General features: G+C 58.6%; 1 non-coding gene across 1 annotated transcript; it reads left to right on the forward strand.

Annotated features, from left to right (window-relative positions):
• The first annotated feature begins 6,106 nt into the window (after positions 1–6,106).
• On the forward strand, positions 6,107–6,178 carry TRNAA-CGC (transfer RNA alanine (anticodon CGC)). The gene has a single exon. It is a non-coding gene; the product is annotated as a tRNA-Ala (tRNA).
• The last annotated feature ends 16,329 nt before the right edge of the window (positions 6,179–22,507 follow it).

Genomic DNA, 22,507 nt, shown 5'->3' on the forward strand with positions numbered 1-22,507 from the left:
TCAAGACCTGGGCAGCTAATTGGAGAGGTTTCAGGAGTGCGGTTAAGAGACATAATCGTATGAACAGCTAGTAAAAAAGAATTTCTCCTTTGAAGTCTTTCTTTTTTTACTTTTTTCCACTCACAGCAAAAGTGTTCTCAACATTTTCCAATTGATACTGATGCAGAAGATTTCCTAATGAAATAGGAGAAGCAGGCTCCTTGAGGTCAGGCACTGCCTGGACAACATTCCTCCTCACCTCCCCAGCCCCACCCTTTCTCTCATGGGCCACCTGGGACTCGCATCACTTCTCCTGACATCAGACTTCTCCACCCAAGTCTGCAGCTGGAGGTTACAGCCTCTTTTGCACCAACTCCCACCTGCTTTCCTTAGAGACCTGGCTGCACACAGGCACAGCAGGCTTTCTCTTCATTGCCACCAAACAGAAGGAAAGCATGGTAAAATTTAACAACCAACCAACCACACTCCTCAACTCTATGCTCCATTCAAGCTGCCTCCAGTGAGGTTCACCACCCACACGGGGTAACCTCACTAGAAATGTTTTAGACAGAGTGATAGGAAAGGTTAGATATAAACAGAATGTAGGAGTTGGCTGAAGAGTCAATTAGACTGCTGAGAGACAAGGGCAGGCTTGTAACTCCCTGAAGCTCAAAGCAGCACCTGGGTGGTTGAGAGGGATCTGGCTGAGCAAGGAGTAAGGGGAGAGTGGAACAGGAGAGCAATGGAAAGGGCACAGGTCCAGATAGTCTGCTGAGAAGATGCCTTTAGACCTGGTCGTTTTATCAGGACAAGTGGAAAGATTTGGGAGATTAAATACACGGTATAATGGCCAGAGTCTCAGCAATGCAAGTACAAGGGAAGGTGAATATTTCTTCTCCTGCGATGAATATACTTCCTGGAAATTCCCATTTTGGCATGGTAGGAAAACATTGTCATTTGAGTAAAAGTATTCAGTTATCTCAGCTGGTGAAAAGGTGCTCCTGTGCTTTTTAAAAGTTGCAAGCAGTTCTTCCTCTTTCCAGGCAGAGCTCAGCTGTCTGACCATGGACATGAAGTGCCACTTGCAGAGCCCCAGTGTAGGCGAGGTGTTTGCCTGGGACTGGCCGCTGTCAGACAGGGCAGGAGGTCTCCTGCAGAAGACCAGAGCCCCTCGGAGGCTGCTGATAGAGGCCGGGCAGAGGGTCCCAGAGCACGTGAACTGGCACCAGGCGCCTGTGTCCCTGTGACTGGAGGCATCTGTGTCCCTGTAGCTGCATCGCAGATCCGTTTGGGAAATGGCTTTTCTTTCTAAAAAAAGAAAAGGTCAGAAAATCCCCCCAAAGAATGGTATATTAAATCAGAATGAACCAAAACAAGGAGGACAAGAACACAAAGAATTTCAAAGGATGAAAATTATAATAAACTATTTCTGCCCTTTAGATCTTTTTCTTTACTTCTTCATTGTTTTGGTTTTTTGTCAAAATTGTCTGACCATTTCTATCATAATCAGGCCTGCAGCGTTAAAAGAGAGAGGTCTGTAGTCCAACCGTCTGTTCAAAGCAGGGTCAGGTATACATTCAGACCTGGTTGTTCAGAGCTTAATCGAGTTGGGTCTTGAAAACCTGCAAGGACGGAGGACTGTGCCTTCTCCCAGGGTGACCAGTGCTTGTTCCAATGCATGGCTGGCCTTCTGGTGAAAAAGGTGAGGGCTCCCTTGCTGTGAGGTGCCCCTCAGCCATGCCTTCTCCAGGCTGAGCAAGCCCAGGTTCATCAGCCTTTCCTCACAGGAAAAGTGATCCAGCCCCCTGAGCGTCTTCAGGGCCCTTCACTAAACCCGCTCCAGCTTGCCAACACCTTTCCAGCACTGGGGTTGCAGAAACTGGACCCAGTGTTCTGGATGTGGTCTAACAAGTTCCAGGTAGAGGGGGAGAGTCCCTTCCCTCCATCTCCTGGCCGTGCTCCTGGTCGTAGAGCCCAGGGCCCTGCTGGCCTCCCTTGCTGCCAGGGCACGCGGCGGCCTCCTGTCCAGCTCCCTGCCCACCAAGACCTTTCCCACAGAGCTGCTCCCCAGCCAGGCAGCCCCCAGCCCGTGCCATTGCCAGGGGGAGTCCCCTGCAGGGGCAGACACTGGCACTTGTCCTTGTGGGACTTCCTGAGGTTCCTGTCAATACGTGCTCTCCTCCTCCTTGAGCCCTTTCACTGAGCAGAGGCCTGGGAGACCTTTTTAGCAAAGACTAAGGCAAAGGCGGCATTGAGTGCCTCAGCCCCGTCTGTGTCTGCTGTTATGAACCCCTTCTCATCATTCAGCAGCCTGTGCCTTGTCCAGCCTTTTACTGCAAACACAGTGGCTGAAGCTCTTCATTTGGCTCTTGATGTCGCCTGCAGCCCCCATCAGCTCCAGGTGAGCTTTGCCTTTCCTAAACACAGACCTGCACGCTCAGGTCATCTTTCTAAATTCCTCCTTCATAGCCTGTCCTTGCTTCCACCTCCTGATCGTTGTGTTAGGGCTCCAACCTGTGTCCCGTTCCTGCGCCAGCACAGCCCCACTGCCCAACACATGCTCCCACGGCCCCCCTCATCGGACACTGCACAGGACAGGGTGTGTTTGGGGTGGGGACATGTCCCCCACCAGAGTCCCCACAGCAGACCTCGGTGTCCATCCCCACCAGCCCTCCTTCTTTTGCAGCCCCCCAGTGCCTGGCCCCAGCCAAGCCCCAACCGTGTCCCACACAAGGGTTCACAGACAGCCCTGCTCTGGGGTCTGCCAAGGTCTGGGTAAGAAGAGAGGCTGGGCAGGGCTGGCTCTTCCCCCGCCACAGGCACCGAGACCAGCAGGAGGAAGGAGATGGCCCCAGAGCAAAACCACCCATAAACTGGGATGAGGGGCAAGTGCTGGAAATACGCGATGGGAGAGGCTGAGGGGGTGACGAATGCCCTGGGGCACCTTGTCGGTGTGTCCATGCCACCAAGGGCACAGACCGGCCTCCTCTCTCCTGCAGCTGCATGTCTCGGCTCCCTTCCAGGAGTCTGGGCTCTGCACCACACACCCACTGGAGCGTGTCCTCACCCTGCATGGGCAAACATCAAAGCTAACATTGGTGTTGTCCTCTCCTGGGCGCTTTCCAGCCCCACCTAGCCTCTCCCCAGCTCTTCCCACCTCCCCTGCCTGCTCCCCAGCCCAGCCCCGCAGAGCAGCCCAGTGTGGGCTGGCCCCATGGCAGTGCCCGCTGCATGGTGCTGCAGAGCTCTGGGCATTAACCCCCCACCCCCAGCCCCTCTGAAGGGCACAGCAGCTGCTGGGGGGCAGAGAGGGGTGTCAGGCTCCCCATCAGCCCCAGGGATGGAGGTTCACCATGGCATGAGGAAATGGAGGTCAGTGAAAGTGGAGGACTCCTGGTCTCGGGTCCAGGAGATGCCCACCACACACTGACTGTGCCCCCTCAGTGTCAGCCCCTCTCCCCAGGCCAGCACAGGAGTCCTGGGCAGGTGACAGAGCAGCCGGCCCTGAGCTGGGGCCTGCAGAAAGAGGTTTCTCTTTTTCATTCATTCCTCCCTGCAGGCACACAAATGCTCCCTTGCTCTTCTCCAGGGTCCTCCCTGCTCCCCAGAGAGCCTTCCCCAGGTGAGTGTGTCCGTGCTGGCCTGGCTGGCTGTTCCTGGCTCCCTCCCCGGGCTCCCTGCAGGGCCCCAAGCTTGCGGTGCTGCTCTGCAGAGCAAGGGGACTATGGTGCCCTGGGGTCACGGGGTGACCCTCCACTGGCCGTGCTGCTGGGGGAGGGAAGCAGACCCAGGCAGACGGGGTTCACTGCTGCTGAGGCCCTTTCCATCTTCCCTTGATGGCTCCAGGGCCAAGGAAGGGGCTAGGCAGGACCATGGGGTGTCTCCACTGGCAGAAAAGGCGAGGGAGGTCTGCACTAGATCCAGCCCACGGGATTTCCAAGAGGGTGTCCTGACCCACTCTCCAGTCTTGTGTCCCTTTGCCTTCTGGCTCCTCACAGCCTCTCCTGGCATTGCAGGGCCCTCATTAGCTCATGGTGTCCTCAGGTTCACCTTTTCCTCCAGAAGACTCCACCTTGGACGGTCACTCCTTTTATGAGGTGCCACTCACTGCCCGCCCACACTCACATACTGTCCCTGGAGATCCCCTGAGCAACCCTGGCAGCTCCCAATTCCTCTCCAGGACGGCATCTTCCATCAGCCCCACTGCAGGTGGGACAGTGCCCGGCAGATAAATCAAAGAGCAGTTGCTGTCTGCATGGACATGTTCAACCAAGAAGGGAGGTCTTTGCCCAGCCCTTGGTCCCTAACAGATCCCCCTGGGACTCGGAGCTTGTCCCCCTGAATCCATGGAGATCTCTAGAAGAGCAAAAGTCCTTTTGAGGGAGCAGCTCCTTGGGTGTATTCCTGACACCAGCTTTGGAAGAGGCCTCCAGCCTTCTGGCCCTGCCCTGAAGAACCCCTTTGGTTATGGGGACGCTTGCACGGAGGCCAGCTCTGACACAGTGGTTCCCATTGCCCGCTCCTGCCTGCAGCCACAGGGATGCCACTGTGGACACAACGGGACTGTCAGAAGTTACACAAGAGCCTAGGGGTAACACAAATGCAAGGGTACGGCGGGAGAGTGCGGAAGTGAGGCGAGAGCAGCACTGAAAAGGCCACGTCCTGCTGCTGTCCCTGGCCATGGCTCCAGGGAAGCTGCTGCCCCAACTCACAGGCAGCAGAGAGGCAGTGCCCACCGAGGCGGAGAGGGGCAGCCCCAAGGGCCACTGGGGCTGCTCGTCCATGGGGCAGCTGGGCCCTTGGCTCCTGAATCCCTTCTGCCTGCTGGGGCTGGGCCCCAAGCTCCAGAGGAGATCAAAGAGATGAGAGCAGAGGCGAATGATTACGTTCTGGCTTCTTTCTCTATGCAAAGAGCCTGGTTCCTGATGTACATTAGGTTTACCAGACAGAAAAAAAAGGTTCTAAGCTTAAGAAGAAGTCGTATGAACAATATATAATGACAACGAATATTCTCACAGGTTTAACAAACAAATACAAAAGAAAGAGAAGAACAAAAGATAGGCTGGGATTTTCCTGAATTGCTGGGAGTTAGAGGAGGATGGTGGGCACCTTATTAAAGCTGGAATAATGTGTATTCCTGTACTTTCCTCAGGGCATCCTTGATCTCCTTGTTCCTCATGCTGTAGATGAGGGGGTTCACTGGTGGAGGCACCACCGAGTACAGAAATGACACCACCAGGTCCAGGGATGGGCAGGAGATGGAGAGGTGCTTCAGGTAGGCAACCATGCCAGTGCTGATAAAGAGGGAGACCCCGGCCAGGTGAGGGAGGCATGTGGAAAAGGCTTTGTGCCGTCCCTGCTCCGAGGGGATCCTCAGCACAGCCCTGAAGATCTGCACATAGGACAGCACAATGAAAACAAAACACACCAAAGAACACGCTCAGCCACCCTGCCACAGAGACCCCAGCCAGGGCTGTCCCAGGGCACTGCTTTGCTGTCAGGACAGGCCTCAGTGCTGAAGGAGTGGGAAGGTCCCTGAGCCCAAGCCACATGCGCAGCCCCATGGAGGTGGAAGCCTGCCCTTCACGTCACCTCCAGGGATGGTGGGGGACAGAGGGGTGCAGGGAGAGGCCCAGTGCCTGGAGGAGGGGGATGTAAGATTTCTGCCCCCATGTCCCCTCCACCACATGCCCTGGGGTGCCATCAGAGGCTGGGGGCACCTCCCCTCAGGGAGGGCATTTCCCTCACCCTGTTGCACGGCTCCTGCTGTGGAGTTGGGGACAGATGTGGCCCAGAGGGGTGTTGCCCTGGGCGTCAGAGGAGGCTCAGGGTTGTTTTCCTCTCCATCAACCCACCCTAGAGTGGGCCAGAGCATGGGAGAAGTGCCTGAGCAAGAGCCTCCTCCTGCCCCGTTGCCCTGCAGAGACGTTGAAGGGGCTGCGCTCTGCAGTGCAGCACTGTGCCAAAATCAGACCCCAGCGGAGAGGCTGTCCTGACTTCCCCCATCTCAGAAGGGTTCAAGTGCTGTTTTCTGCAGAGGGTCCCTGGGCACCCAGGGAACAACAGGACTGTGCTTGTCATAGACATGTTATGGGAGGAGAGGGTCTCTCCTGCTGGCAAGTGTCAAGGGGATGTAGCTCAGTGGAAGAGCACCTGCTTCGCATGAGGGAGGTTCTGGGTTCAATCCCCAGCATCTCCATGGGGTGTTTTTGCCCTGAATCCCCAGCCTCAGGCAGGTGCGGGTTAGAGCTTGGGGCACTGGTCCTCTCCAGACCCTGTGGGCCTGCCCTGCCCACCCAGGGCTTGGCTGTGAGGTGAGGAGGGCTATGTGCACAGCCTCTGCTGAGCCCCCTCTTGGAGGAGAAGCAGGCAGCTGTGCTGGACCTGAGATCGGGTCACTGCCCTGCACCACAGACCCACCCCACCCACCACCCAGGGACAGTGCTTGGCAGCAGAGTGTGTCTGTGGGGAGATCTCAGGCAGGGGACAGAGGTCAGCAGCACACTAGGAATCCTTTCTGGCTGCAGTGAGAGATGTGGTGTGAGGGCGCTGGTCCAGCCCAGGTGTCCTTTGGGACCAAGGCCACACTGGCCTGGTGGCTTTCCAGGGGTAAGGGTCTGAGATTGTCCTGTCTCCAGGTGGAGATTCCATACCATGTGGGAAGCACCCCTCTGTGCCAGCAGGTAGGGGTGTCTGAGCTGGACGAGCCTGAGCAGGGCTGTGGGTCTCCCAGCTGGAGGAATGACATTTCTTGCCCTGACCCTGTCTCCAGGTCCTTCTCCTTCCACCATCACCAGTGGCTTGAGCAGAGCCTCAGCTCAGGGAACCTGGAGCTGCTGAGGTCAGGCACAGCCCTGCTGAGGTGGGACTGGTAGGGCCGGTGCCCAGCTCTTGCTCCTGGGGTGTTTGGTGTCTCTGTCCACCCTGTGCTGATGGCATTGGGGAGGCACAGGCCTGTCCACCGCCATGCACAGGCAGTGAGGGCCAGGAGATGGTGCCTTGGCTGCTCCCTTGGCAATAACACCTGTAACCAAAATGGGGTATGAGACATGGACTTTCACTGCAGGGTGCCCAGCCCCCAGGAGCAGTGAGCCCAGCCTCAGAGAAATAAGGTTGCTCTCCCGTGGACTTTAAACAGGCATGCTCTGCCCAGCGTCGGGGCAGCAGTGCTGAGAGTTGGGGTCTCACTGTGACCCCCCCTCAGGTAGGTCCTCGGGAGCTGCAGGAGAAACCACAGATCTGGGGCGCAGTGACAATCCTGCTTTGCTGCAGAGAATGGACCCAGCCCGCAGGGCCAGACTGTTCAGGTCCCAAAATGCCATGAAGCAGGGACTTTCTGCTCAGGTGTGCTGCCCCCTCAAGCACACACACAGGCCTGTGGCTCATCTCCGCAAGGAGGAGGAGGCAAACCTCTGCCAGGTGCCAGAGTAAGGGAGAAATATTACACCTACGGGAGGGCAGAGCTGGCGGCGAGGTGGCACGGGACAGGCACTGGGCTCTTTGCCCTGGTCCCCACTTGGGGCACCTTGACTCTGCTGGTCAGTGTCCATGCTGCCCATAGACCCCCACCATCCTGTGTTCAGAAGATAACACTCCCCCCTTCTTCTTTACTTCACCTTACTTCTCTGAGATGCAGGGCTGGAGCTTGCCCCAGTGGGAGTTTTCCAGGGGATGGAGGCTGTGTTTGCAGTGCCCATGTATGTCACCCATCATCGTGGGGGTCTGGCCCTGGGAACGCTGCTCTCCCATGGGGGCTGCCAGCAGGAAGGGTCCAGGGTATGGGGCAAAGGGGTGTGTGAGCCTGGGCTTCCCCCAGAACCCCCAGGGTCACCCCAGGGGTGGTGGAGCTCCCGGCAGGGAATGGGGCAATGCTGAAGTGGGAGAGGATGTTGGCGACAGCCGCCTCCTCCCCTCTTCTCCTCTAGGGCCAGATCCTGCTGTTTGCAGCAGTACTGAGCTGCAGGAACTCCCCACAGGGAACCCTGCCTGCCGCAGACAGCAAATGCACCTTCCAGCCCCCAGCAGAGGAGCCTTTTGGGGAAAAGGCAGAGGGGTGTGGAGACCCACCAGCGGGAGCAGGGAGGGCAGTTTGGGTGCCAGGTCCTGCCCAGGTGTCAAAGCCTTCTCCTCGACTGGCTCCTGCGTAAGAGCCTTCTCTGCGGGGCAGGGGCAGGTGAAAGCCCTGGCCAAGGGAGAGGGACCCTGGCTCAGCTCCCAGCAGCACCTGCTTTAGAGGAGGGACACAAAATCTCATCTGCCATGGAAATGTGCCCACATGAGCATCCTCCCAGATGAGCCCTTCTTCAGGCCAGGGGCTGGACCACGGCTTTTGGCTACAGCACACATCTCGTGGGGATCCTTTCTCCATCCCTCTGGCCCTCCAACAGCGCTGAGGGAAAGGTGCCCCAATCTCCCCTGCTCCCCTCCCTCCTGTACCTGCCCACAAGTACTGCCCCGACACAAACCCAAACTGACACCCCTGGCAAGGTAGCAGGAGGGCAGGGGTGTGGGCTGGAGGGGAGCAGGAGGAGGGGGTCCCAGGGCTGCCGTGGGGCCTTACAGCCCCTGCTCAGGAAGAAGGCAGCTCTGCGGCTGTGGCAATAGTGCTCGGGGTCTGCGAGGGCCCAAGGCAGCAGGAGCAATGGAGATGGGTCCTGGCAGAGCATGAGGAGAGGGAATCCCAGCCCCACGTGTCCCTGAACATGGCTCTGCACCCTGTGCTGGGGCAGTGGGGAGCAGAGCTGCCTCCTAACCATTGTGGGAGGTAATCCGTGGGCCTTGATCCCACCTGGGGCTGGCTGGGGTGTTCAGGGCACTGCAGCCACCTTAGGGCTCTCTTCTGTGAGAGAAAAGCCCAGGGCTTCCCCTGTCCTGGCAGCTCTGTCGTGGCCTCTGCGCTGTGGGACCAGCGGGGCCCAGGCAGGGGGAAAGAGCAGCTGGAAACCCGCGGGTGAGGAAATGGGTGCTGCCGCTGAGGTGCATTACGGGACCTATCAGAGAGCCATTTGGACTCGAAAGTGCCTGTGGCCAGCAGGATGGAAATGTCTCTGTCAGCAGGATTATTCCCCAGGGACCATCGGCTCTCGCAGCCCCACAGCCTGACCCCGAGCCTGCGCCCCTTCCGCACTGCCATGTCCTTCTTCTCTGTTCCCCCTGGTGAGCCTCAGGGAGACAGCCCGCCACCTGGGCAGGCAAGCACCAGCTGTGGGTCAAAGCCCTCAGAGACTTTTAATAAGAAGAAATCTGGAGGCACAGCAGAAAGAGGGGAATACAAATAGAGGAAACTCCAGGCGGTTTCTGCTGCCCATGGGTCAAGGGAGACAGTCCCCATGTGCTCACAGCTCTCCCAACTGCACAGACCTCTCCTCCCTCCCTGCTGCACCCAACTGCACAGCAGGGATGGGCTCTCCTGGCCTGGGGCTCAGGGACTGTTGTGCACAGAGCTCCACTGTCACAGCCTTTGTGTCCTCACGGGGATGTGCCAGAGACACCTCTTCAGCATCATCATAGCCCATGCTCCCCAGGGACAGGGACAAGGTGTCTCCTTCAGCTCCGGGGACCCTGGCACTTCTCCGGGAGCGCAGGCTGGCCCCTGCAGGCAGCAAGGCAGGACATTGCAGTTCACCTCATGGGGTCTGTACATCATCTTCCTCCCAGCTCCTCACCACATTCAGCTCCTTCTCCCACCCCCAGTCCCTCCAAGGAAAACTCCTGGGGCAGGTTCCCCCTTCCCAGGAGGTTGGCGTCTCAGGACAGCAGCAACTCGGGTGCCACCAGGGATGGCACCCAGGAACCAGCAGTGCTAAATTTCCCTCTCACCTCTGGGTGCATCCCTGGGCCCTGCTCCCTCCTCTGGCACCCTGGACATTTCCCACTCACCCTGCTCAGGGGCAGCATCCTCCCAGGGTCAGAAACCTCCCTGGCATCATCATAGCCATCCGCTGGCTCACCTGTGGCCAGGACAAGAACATCTGAAAGGAGAGGGGAGTTGGTGACAGTGAGAAGATACGTCCTGCAGAGCAGAGGACGGGAGGAGGCGCAGGGACACAGGGCTGAGACACTGGTGTTGGCAGAGCCACAGGAGATCCCCATGTCCTCCCCATCTCTGACACTGACACTCAGTGACACCTCTGTCCATCACATGTCTGCAGGGAGGTCAAGCCCTTCCTGCCTCCGTTACCTGCTGCTGATGCCAGACCATCCTCCTCCTCACTGAGCCCAGGGGAGGGCTGCAGCTGGCTCAGGGACTCCTCTGAAGAAGAGCCTGGAGAGATGCACAGTGGGTGTTATGGAGCGAGCCCCACTGACCTGGCCCATGGTCAGCACTGCTGGGGAAGGGGGACCCACAGAGCTGGGGCTGCATGGGGAAGAGGGCTGGGAATTTACCCTGCTCCCCTGGCACAAACCCTGTCTCAAAGGTGCTCCCAGAGGTGCCCTAGGACAGCCCCTTCCCTCCCTCCTTGGGTGTCACATGGGGTGCAGGGGCAGAAAGAGAGCGGCTGTCCAGCTGGGCCGGTGAAAGGTGGTTGGGAGAAAGCTCCTCTCCTGGGCCCAGGACCTGGATGCTCTCCCCACACACTACATGGCACCAGTGCTGCAGGGACCACGGGCAGGGGGCTTCAGGGGATCAGCTCTGGGTTAGGGCCAGGGGAAAGGGTCATCTCCCTGCAGATGTGCCTCCAGGGAGGACCCACACCCACCTGAGCGACCAAACCTCGCCTGCTTCTCCCATGCTGGGCTGTAACCGATCTCCTCGTACACGGCCTCGGGGAAGAGCTCCTGAGCTCTCCTGGAACCTGGGGATAGAGGCAGGGCTGGCAGAGGGACAGGCAGAGGGCCAATGGGACCCCACTGTGCTCCCCCAAACCTCTTCCTTGGGCCAGCCCAGCACTGCTCCGACAGCACAGCCCCACTGCACTGGCCAGGCATGGCTGCCACATCCCCGGTGAGGGCAACATTGCTGTGCAGATCCTCTGGGGCAGCATCACCCTCACCTCATCCCTTCGGAGACAGCGCTCATGCCCCTCTGGCCCCTGGGTCATGCCCCCTTGTCTGACCCTGGAGCAGCTCCCATGTTTCCTCTCCACCTGGAGCTGCCCTCTCTCTGCCCCACGGGTCTATAGCAGGGCCCCTGCCCTGCCGGTGGGTGGGCAGGGCTGGGCAGAGGGACAGGCTGGGAGCCTGACACCATGGAAATAGACCCTCCTGCCCCACGCTCCTCCTAGCATCTCCATTGCCCCAGAGCGCCCTCCACCAATACCCAGAGCACTGCCAGCCTTGGCCATCTCCCCTCTGCTCACATCTCCCCGAGCCCCACTCTCCCCGTTTCTCTCCTTGCCTCTGGCCAGCTCCCCCACGTCTGGGCTCTCTCCACCCCTTGCTGCTGGTGCCCCACGGCCAGGCACTCACTGGGGTGGTGTCTGGGACAGGTGGCAGCACACAGTCCCACCCCCTCAGCTCTGCCTGTGCCCCTCACTGACATCCCGCAGCACCCCACAGCCCTTCCAGGAGGTATCTTCCCCTGGCACCATTGTGGAAGGGCCCACCTCTGCGCCCAGTCCTGGTGCTTAGCACTTGCCGGCCAGGAGGGCCAGGAGCAGGCAGAGAAGGGCCCCCAGGATGATGCAGATGATGACAGGCACTGAGACTCTCCCGCTGCCAGTCAGACAGCCTCGAGTGGGATCTGCATGGGCGAGAACATGGAAGGGGCAGCACCAGGCCTGGGAGAGGTGGAGGCAGCATCAGTCCTGATCCCCATCACACAAGGCAGCAAGGGGTGGAGAGCCCCAGGGGTGAGTGATGGGCAAGCTTCTACCCTGCTGAGTAAATTACAACCCTCCCTAACCCCCCACCACCCTCCCAGTGCCTCTTCCTGGGAGTTTCACACCCCAGCAAGGAGCCCCTTCCATCCAGCTGTGGGTCACAGCCTGGCCCCGGGGATACCCAGCCCCGGGGGGAGGACAAGTTACCTGCTTGGGGTGGGAATGCTGCCGTCCTGGTGTAGCTGCAGAAGAGGCAAAGGAGAGCTGGGCTGAAAGGGTGGTTGTGCGGGTCCCGGGAGCCTCCTCCCCAACACACCTGTGTGTGTCTGGAGATGCCCCTGACACATCCCCCCCAAATTGCCCCTCCTGTAGTGCTAGAAAGGGAGGCCGGGACAGGGCCAGCGCCTCTGCTCTGGGCGGCAGGCAGGAAGGCACAGGCAGCCCAGGGGATAGCCCTGGGGCTGCAGGGCCCCACAGGCAGTGGCTGGAGGACGTCCAGATCCACCGAGGCTGTTCTGCACTTGACACCAGCCTCCTGCACTCCACAGGAATGTTCCTTCTCTTGGGAGGTCAGGGCCCATGCCAGGACCAAGTGGGTGTAAGGCTTTCCCCAGCTCCCTGCCAAGACCCGAGCAAGGGTCCCAGCCCTGCCACTCACCTGAGCAGCGCACGGCAGCATCCTCCTTATGCCGACAAGCACCGCTGTCCCCAGGATGGGCCCAGCAGTCCTGCAGAGACAGCTCTGTCCCCCGGCACTCCACCTGCTCCAGCCAGATAGGGCCCATCCCCATCCCAAACGCAGCCTCATGCAGGGCAGACACCGCGGGCCACAGCCCAGCTGCCTGCATGCCACCTCAGCATCCCGCATGTCCCAGGAATCGTCGCACACTGTCCCCCAAGAGCCACGGTGCCAGACCTCCACTCTGCCCGAGCACCCGTCCTCGCCTCCCACTGCACGAATCTTCTCCCTGGCTGGAGAAGGCAAAGACTTCCCATGGCACTGAGACAGCAGGCAGAGCCCTGCCAGACAAGAAGGGTACACAGGGGAGCAGCTCCCTACCTGTGCAGCTCGTGGAGTTGGGGCACGGGGCCAACGGGGTAGGGGGCATTTCTGGGCGTCCCCTGAAGAAGGAAACACTGTGTGAAGGGGCTGGTTCAGGGGATGGTGCAGAAGAGAGCAGGGCTGAGCTCTGCTTGCGCCTCCCTGTGCCATCTTGGTCACGGCAGCAACCGAACCCTGGTCATTCAGGGGACACATGCAGGAGTGTGGGGAGACCCTGACTGCTCAGCCCCAAAAGGCCCCTGGTTCAGAGAGCAGCAGGAGGGTGTCCATGGAGGGAGGCTCTTCTGAACCCTGTCTGGTCTCTTCTGAGACCTCACCTGGAGATGCCTCTGCCTCCCGCAGGTGCTGCTGGCAGCCTGGGTGGCAACTGCTGCTGGACGTGGGTGGCTGGGGTCACGTTTGTGCCACCAGCAGCAGAAGGGTCTGACATGGCAAGGAAAAGCCCTTCCAAGCTCTTCTCTGTGTTTGGCCGTGCCCACCAGGGAGCAGGAGCTGGGTGACACTGATGCCCAGGTTGCTCTGAGTTACCATTGCAGGTGATGTGGGTCTCATCTCGCAGGTCTTCACATGACTGCGGGTTCCAGGGAGTGGAGGGACACTGCCAGAAGGAGCTGGTTTTCTCCCCACACTGCACGTTATCCAGCCAGGCAGGGCCAGACACCCTGCCGTAGGGCAGGCGTGTTTCCAGGGATCCTCCATCCCCGCAGCCCAGCTCCTTGCATGCCAGCGACACCGTGTCAAGAGTCATCGAGTTGGAGCAAATGCTCCCCCATGTCCCGTTGTAGAAAACCTGCAGGCGCCCAGAGCAGCCGTCGCTGTTCTCCAGCCTCAGGGCCACGAACTCTGCGAGGAAAGGCACCAAGGGGGAACAGGCTGGTGTGGGCTGTGGGAGCCAGGACACCTCTGCACCCCAGGCCCTCAGGGGGAGGGGCAGGGCCAGCACGTCCCCCTTGCACCAGGGGCAGAGAGAAGTCCCTGACGGACAGACACCCCTGCCCTTCCCGCTAACCTCGGGGACTGCTGAGCTCCCAGGACCCCAGTGGGACTGAGGGTGCCCGTGCATGGGTGTCCACAGGACGGGCTCGGGCAGGAGCTCAGAGGCAGTCAGGAACAGCCTTGGCCATGCCTGGCTCTCCTTGTGTCCTGGCCTCCCCAGGAACCAGGCTCCCACCACAGGTCCCGGCACACACCTGAGCAGATGACTCCCGCGTCCTCTTTGTGCCCGCAGTCATGCTGCCCCAGGGCCCAGCAGGGCAGTCCAGAGAGCAGCTTCGGCCCCAGAGCAGTTCACGCCATCCAGCCAGATCTGGCCGGAGCCTTCCCAAACCGAGCAGAAGCCAGCCGCCTCCACCGCCCCTCCACAGCCCAGCTGGTGGCAAACGACGGCGGCATCAGACAGGTCCCAGCCATCGTCACACACAGTCACCAGGTGCCCTGGTAGTACAGCTCCACTCTCCCAGCACAGTGCCCAGTCCTGTTCACCAGCGGACCCACCGGCTCCCTGTAGTGGGTAGAAAGCCCAGTTGCTGTCAGGGCCTGGCTGCCCACCCACCCCGTCACCTGGGGGCCCATGCAGTGCTGCTCACCCAGCAAATGACTCCCACGTCTTCCGCAACCCCTGCTGCCGGTGCACTCTCAGGCAGGGAGGTGTTGCAGAGGGCCAGGTTGGCCTCGTGCCCTGCGCACCGGACCCCTCGCAGCCCCACGGGGCCCGTCCCTCGCTCAGGCTTTGGGGGGTTGTAGGCTGTCCCTGCCTCTCCGCACCGCAGCTGCCGGCACACCACACTGGCCTCCTGCATGTCCCACTCGTCATCCAGAACTCTGCCCCACATCCCATGCTGGAAGATCTCCACTCGTCCGTCGCACCGGCTCCCTCCGCCCACCAGCCGCAGGGATGCAAAGCCGGCTGAGCCTGGGACAACAGAGATACCACCAGCCAGCAGGGCGAGGGGGGATTTTCTGACCAAACAGGACAGGATTGAGCCTTTTGCTGACGAGAAGTGAGGGCAAAGCCGGGTCCTCTCTGCAGCTCACACCCAGGTCTGCTGCTGCTGGGAGCACCCAGGCAGCTCCTGCCTGGCTGGTGGGATGAGGCTCTGCAGGGCTCTCTGCGGGGATGCGATGTGGTTGTCTGCAGCCAGAGGGATGGAGCAGAGCCCTGCAGCCCTGTCCTGGGCTCGTCCCACAGTACGAGAACAGAGGAGCCCAGGCCTGGTGGTGGCGCTGGGGCTAAGGCACTGCCCTGGGGGTAGATGCTTGCCTCCGTTCAGTGCTCAGCTCTCCCAAAGCAGAGCGGTCAGTCTGAGCAGGCAAAGCCCTCCAGATGGCTCCTGGGGATGCCAGGGTTTGTCCAGGGAGAACTTCAGCCTGGTACTGCCATGGGACCCCTGCTTTGGGTGGCCGTGTCACACACAAAGGGCAAATGGAGTTAATGCAGCATTTTTCCGGCACTCACCTGAGCAAATGACAGCAGCAGTGTTCCCGTGGGAGCATGGTGAGGCCCCCAGGGTGATCACTGGGCACTGTGCCAGGTGGGCTTCAGTGCCGTCACAGTGGAAGGAGTCTCTCCAGACAGGGCCAGTCTCTCTCCCAAAATGCTCTCCTCCAGGAATGGCCTCAGCAAACCCACAGTTGAGTTGACGACAGAGAACGTGGGCATCCGAGAGATCCCAGCGGGAGGCACAGAGGGTCCCCCAGGTCCCCAGCACCTGGACCTCCACCTTCCCCGCACACGCTGTGCTGCCGTTCACCAGCCTGAACCCTGTGTACTCTGGGGACAGAGGAGGAGGAGAGAGGGTGGATTGGTGCTCTTGTACCCTCAGGAGCTGGGGGAGAGGCCAGAGGACAGCATGCCTTTCTTCTCCTTCTCAACTATTTTCATGCTGCAGACAATGCCATCATCCCTCCTGTCCCCACACCCAGCCTAGCACATTCCTTGCTCTGTTCCCCGACCCCTGGCACAGCCCCCGTGTCCCTGAGTCCTTACGTGTGCAGGTGACAACAGCGCTGTTCGCGTGGGTGCAGGGCTGCTCCCTGGAGGACCCCTGAGGCAGGAGATGAGGAGGGATTCATTCCCCACACACTGCAGCTCTCCATCCCACATGGCACTGACCCCTTCTCCAAAGTGAGCTGCCTCAGCGACAGGCAGGGCTCTGCCACACTGCAACTCCCTGCAGACCACGTCAGCAGCTTTGGCACCAAAGTGTGAAGCACAGACAGTTTTCCACTGGTCCCCGTCATGGATCTCCACACGTCCTGAGCAGCGGCTCTTCCCTTCCACCAGACGGACAAATCCTGGGAAAAAACCAAACACCTGGCAGTTCCCAGAGCCCTCTGGCAGTTAAATGCCACATCCTGCATCACCTCCAAGCAAGCTGTGACCAAACTGCCCATTGCACATCCCAGAGGAAGCTGTTGGGGGAGTGTTGGTGACACAAACACATCCAGGCCCCCCTGCACCCCTTCTCTACACCATCACAGCACTCGAGGGTATGTGTCTGTGCAGACTCACAGCCACAGGTACTGCTCAGACAAACTGCTCCCACACAAGGTCCCCTGCTGCATGGCCCCAGCAGCAGTGGTGGGAGCAGTTGGGTCCAGGAGAAGTGGCCCAGATGATACTGACTGCTGCAGCCTGCTCAGCCCCTGCAGAGCTTTGGGCCAGGCAGGACCATCACCCTGAGGCAACCAGAAGCGCCCTGATCCCAGGGCTGTTCCTGGAGATTGGGAGGTTCCTTTTAGGTGGGAGATGTCACAGAGCACAGAAATGGTGCAGTATTGTATGGCTGGTGCCTGTCCAGACCCCTCCGATACTCTTTGGAGGGGATGTCCTCAGCCAGGGACACACTGCTCTGCCTGGAGATGCACAGGTCCAAGCCAATGCCGGACAAGGGCCGGAGACTCGCATGCCCCCTGGCCTCACACTGACTCAGGGTAACAGCAGGCACGATGAGATCAGGAAGTGCTGCCAAAGCCCCCATGTCCATGGGGCAGTGTGGGGATCGATGGGCAGGCAGGAGATTGGGCAGTGGGTCAGTGCTGCTCAGGGTCATGCCCCTACAGGGCTGTCAAAGCCCCAGGGATTTCCAGTGCCAGCCTGTGATGCGGTGATGTGGGAGGAGCAGCCAGGTCAAGCAGCTGCCAAAGCCCTGAGCCTCGCAGTGCTGGACCACAGAGCGAGCCCTGGGGACAGGCAGTGAAGAGCTGTGTGCCACCCTGCTCTCTCCTCAGCCCAGCACTCATGCTCTCTGAAAAGCCCTTTTGATTCACGAGGTACTCATGCCTGTGAAGGGGAATGACCCAGGAGGACCAGTCATCTCATGCTGTTCCTCCAAGGTGTGGAGTGCCAAGCAAGTCCCCCTGCTTTCTCCAGCACAGGGACCCTCAGCATTGTTGGCTGGGAACTGGCAGAATGGGTGGAGATGAGTGGACACCCCGGGCAGGGACGGAGGATTCATCTGCAGCCCAAGATACTGACTGAGGGGACTAAGACACTGTGGCAAGGTTAGTTCACCCTGGGGTAGGGTCCTCTGGGCTTTCCCTGGGACCGGGGACATCAGCAATGACAGTCCCACCTCAGCACATAGACCAGCATCACTGTGTCCTGCTCTGGGATCCCCTTCTTGCTCCCTGAGGACACAGTCAAGGTCCCTTCCCCCATCCTGCCCAAAAGGTGGGGAACAGGCTACCCCTTACCTGAACACGTCACGCCAGCGTCATAGTGTGACACAGTTCATGTTCACCCCATCCTGCGTGTTGCAGTCAGACAGGGCAGACTCGGTGCCATTACAGCCAACAATCTCATCCAAATGGGCCAATCCTGGCCCAAAGTGTCCGTACTGAGGAGCTCCAACAGCAGACCCACAGTCCAGCTGCTTACAAACCACTGCCGCATCGTCCATGTCTCCATAGTTACGACACACAGTCCCCCACTGGCCCTGTTGTTTCACCTCCACTCTCCCAGCACAGCGTACTGCTGCCATCCACCAGCCTCACCTCCGCAGCACCTTCAACACTGACAATGGGGCGGTCAAGAGCGCCAAGCCCCAGCACAGCAGGTCTGGGGAAACCCCTTCCTGGGTGAGTCAGAGGTAACTGGGGTGGGAGCCCTCTCCCCTCCAGGCTTGTCCCCAGTGCAGTGTGAGGTCCCTTCTATCCCCATGGCCTGCGCAAGGCTGGGGTGCCCAGTTCTAGCTCTGCTGGGTCCCCTGCTTTCCCACTGCACAAGGCACCTCTTCCCACACCAATGGCTACCTGCCCCCCACCCATACCCACCGGCACCTTGCCCAGCCCTGCACTGGGCACTCGCTCCTCCCCAGCCCAGCACCCCCTCAACAGCCCTGTGTACCCACGCCTGCAGCTTCCTGTGCAAACCACCTGCCCTACCACCATCCAAACCACCCCACAGCTTTCCGTGTTTGCAGGGAACACCGAGACAAATCTGAGGATCCCCAACCCATCTCCTCTCCTCATCCCTGGTGTCAGTCCAGTCCCTGCACTGGGCCAGGCCCTCCACGAAGGATGTCTCTCTACTGTAGATGTCCCGCTACCCTTCTCTCTGTGGGGTATACACTGCCCTCATAGGGTCAGGGTTCCCCTGGATTAAGGGGGCAGTGAGCAGCACACAAACCCTCCAGGCTACCCCAGAGGTTGGCAGTGCTCTGGGGATCTCTGGGGGCTGCCATCACCAGCTAGGCCACCACTGGCTCCAGAGGCACAGTGCTGGGCAACAGGGGGTACCCCACGAGAGGTGTCTGTGAATGCAGCCAGCCACAGGCTGCCCTAAGCACTGGAGCCCTGGAAAAGGAGATACTCTCTCCCACCCACATGGGCACAGGGAAAGGCACAGGCTCCATGGACTTGAGCCCCTTCTGCCCCTCGTCTCAGTAGCACCTGCAAAGAAACCCCATTCCTAGGCGAATCCTGATGACCACCCTGGTAGCCCCTGGCCCTGGGCAGTCAGCACTTACCCCTGCACAGCTGTACCCAGAGCAGCAGCCACAGCATCTGAGGGGACAGGACTCCCTCTCGGCCCTTCCTGAGCCTCCTGCCCTGCCAGCACATCCCTGCTGCGCCACACTCCCTGCCACAGCTCCTGTGGACTCATGGGGACAATGATGACGAGAGGGCAATATATCTCTGCAGATGCCAGCCCAGCTACAGGAGGAGCCAATCAAAGCAGCAGCACCTTTTTAGACATTATCGGGAGCTATCTCCCCTCCGACACAGCCCAGCCCTCCAATGAACTGCTCCAGCGCCATTCATGACCATATATGAGGGATGGCTCCACTGCAGGTGTCACGTCACTGTGGTGGCGGTGCGTCACAGGACAGGGCCGGCTGTAGTGGGGGAAAATGGATTTTTCATGCCTTGAACCCTGCTGTGTGGACCAGGAGCTCTGAGCATCTCTTATACCGGGCACATCCAACAGCCCAAGGTGTGAGTGTCCAGCCATCCCTGTGCCATGGGAACCACAGGGCTGGGACTGCACCAGGGGCTGTGTCAGGAAGGGAAGGAAACAGCCCCTGCCCCTGCTTCAGACCCCGCTGTGCTGGGAGCAGCAGCTGGGAAAGGGCCTTAGCTCAGGCCAGAGCCCCATCCCAGGAGTACTGGCTCAGCCGTTCCTCCCTGGAGAGCCCCATGGAAGGTCCCTTGAAATGAGCTGGAGCTGGGACATGTCCCTGCAGACACGCAGCCCAGAGGCTCAGATGTATCCCTGCCTCTTGGCATGTCACCGAGGGGCCGTTATTCCCCATGGGTGGCTCGGGAGCTGCAGCCTGCAGGTGCACAAACCACAGCCCACGTGGCCTTGCAGTGCGCCCCGTGCTCCCCCCACAGCGCCCGGGCAGGAAGCCTGTGGTTTCCTCCTGGCACTGTGCCCAGGCACATCCCTGCGGTGCCCCCGAGCCACCCCCACCCCGACTGCTCCAGCCAGGGCTGCAGGGGCTGCTCCTTCGGCCTCGCAGACACAGGGCACGGCAGATCCCGTCCCACATCATGCCCTTCTGATGGGGCACACGGCTGCTCTGCACCGAGCCCCACATCCATGGGGTGTCATCCGTGACATTACCTCACACCCTCCTACAGCCGCTGCTGTGTGCTCACGGGTTATACTGATGGTGACCTCACACTCCTACTGCCATCGCTGCGTGCTCATGAGTTACACTGTCACACGTGTGTGTGCAGTGTATGGACTGCTGCTGCTAATGATGGTTCTTCCAAAACCCCATATTTGGTTGTGGTCTAAATATTGACTTGGTGACATCAGAAGCACCTACACAAGCTATGTGCCAGCTTCTGCCCTATCAGCTACTCAGGCACCAGCGACATGACAAGCTCATACACAGCTATGTGCATGCTCCTGGCCTATCTGCTACTCAGCCACAGGTGATGTCATAGCATCTACTGCTGATATTGGCCTGCTCCTGGCCTATCGGCTACTCAGGCAGCAGTGACCTCAAAACCACCTACACAAACTATAAGCCTGCTCCTGCCTTATCAGCTACTCAGGCACCAGTGACCTCACAGGATTCTACACACCCATTTGCCATGTCCTTGCTGTTGAGGTACTCTGCCTCAGGTGACCTCACGAGCACCTATAAGGGCCATGCTCCTGATCAAGGCCTATCAGCTATTCAGCCAAGAGTGACATCACAAGTACATACCCAAGCCATGTGTCTCCCTCTCCCTATCAGCTACTCAGGCACCAGTGACCTGACCACCCACATATCCACCTACTTGCTATCTGCTTGCCTATGAGATATCAAGGCACAAGTGACCTCACAAGCTCCAACACAAGCCATGTGCTTGCTCTTGGCCTATCACTACTCAGGCAATCAGCAATCTCACAACACTTCCACAGCCATGTGCCAGCTCCCAGCTATGATTCCTCAGCACCAGTGACCTCACAAGCACATACCAACCTATTGCTCTGTGCTCGTGTGGTGGGGCGACCCCATGTGGCAGCCCCACCCAGTCACTTGCTCACTCCCACACACGCGGATGGGGAGGGAACTGAAGGCAAAAGCCAGAAAAAAAGTCTCATGGGTCAAGATAAAGACAGTTTAATAAGTGGAGAAGTAATCACTCACAGCAGGAGATTGATGCCAAGCCAGTCTCTGAGCAAAGAACACACCCCCTCCCAGTTTTACTGCTGACCATGACATCATATGGTGTGCAATATCCCTTTGGTCAGTTGGAGTCAGCTGTCCTGGCTTTGTCCCCCTCCCACCTCTTCTACCAACCCAGCCTTCTCGCTGTGGGGCAGAGTGAGAAAGAGAGAAAGCCTTGACACTGTCAAGCACTGCTCAGCAACAGCTCCAATGTCAGTGTTTCTCAACACTGTTTTGGCCACCAAGGAAAGCACAGCACCATAGGCTGCTAACAAGAAAATTAACTCCGTCCCAGCCACACCCAGTACAATCTCCACCCCTTCTTCACACCAGTTGCATCCTGCTCAGGTCCTACAGTATTCAATAAAATGTACATTACATCCACCACCCTCACCCCTTCCCCAATCCTTTCACATGACATTACACACACAGCAACTGGCTTTGGCTGGTGTGGCTCAGGTGACCTGGACAAGTGCCAGCAACACTCCTGACTTTCCCTCCTCACTCAGCCAGAGCTTTTTGAAACATTCCATCAGGTTATCAACCTAAGGACAAGGAAATCTAAATAGCAACACTCTGCACCGCACAGTGTCTTGCAGGTAGCTGTGAGACCCCACACCCATGGGAAAGGAGTTCCCACTACCACCCCTCTCTGTTGGCACCTCAAAATCCACTTTGCAGTTCATGGCTTCACTGGCTGTTTCTTCTGCTTCACGTGGTCTTTTTTGAGATCCTTTGGTCTTTTCCATACTGTCCCCATGCCATATTCTTCTGAAGTTGGCATTTTGTCCTGGTTTTCCATGTTGCAGACAGCATTGCCGTGTCTTGCGGCACCAAGAAAAGCTCAGAGGCTACCCCAGTAACCCTGCGTGGCCATCCTGCTGAGCTGGTCTGGGATGTTGGGGCCTCCTAGGCCACTTCCCAGGATTGGGCTCTTCTTGTCTGTTTAACAGATTTGTGTGGAGGGCCTTGTGGCCTCTGGGAGGGGCGCAGCCCTCAGGCATGTTCCACTGCTTGAAGTTCCCCAACCAGACATGTCTGGGCTTCTTCTGCAGCCTGTAAAGTGGGGACCTCGACCCACCTGTAATTTTATTTCTATTCACATTTAAACTCTATTCTTCATTCATTAGCTCTTATTAAAAAGGCTTTCTCCATTAATACCTATGTGATAATGGCTATATATATTTAATTTTTCTGGCTTTATAAATGTTTTTATATAAATAAAAATAAATTATATATAAATGATATATACATGTACATACGTGTAATAGAGGTATATATATTTAAAATACCATATATATTGATAATAAAAATAAAAGTATATTTATACCATATTTGTACACTCAACATATATTTCTAAAAAATGTATATCTTGTAATAAGTATATATTTTTTATATCTGAGCACTTCCTTGTCCAAAGCCAGGCAGTAGCCAGTCACAGGCTGCATGAGAACATGTGGGTTGAGTGTCAAAAAATGGCTGCCACCCAACCAAATGCAGGCATGAAAACTGTGGGAAATGAGGCTGCGAAAAGTGGTGGCCTCCCTGTACGTAATGACAGGGGCTTCCTTTGCTGATGTGCTTCTGGGTGC

Source organism: Gymnogyps californianus, chromosome 26 (assembly GCF_018139145.2).
Source record: "Gymnogyps californianus isolate 813 chromosome 26, ASM1813914v2, whole genome shotgun sequence".
NCBI lineage: Eukaryota > Metazoa > Chordata > Aves > Accipitriformes > Cathartidae > Gymnogyps > Gymnogyps californianus.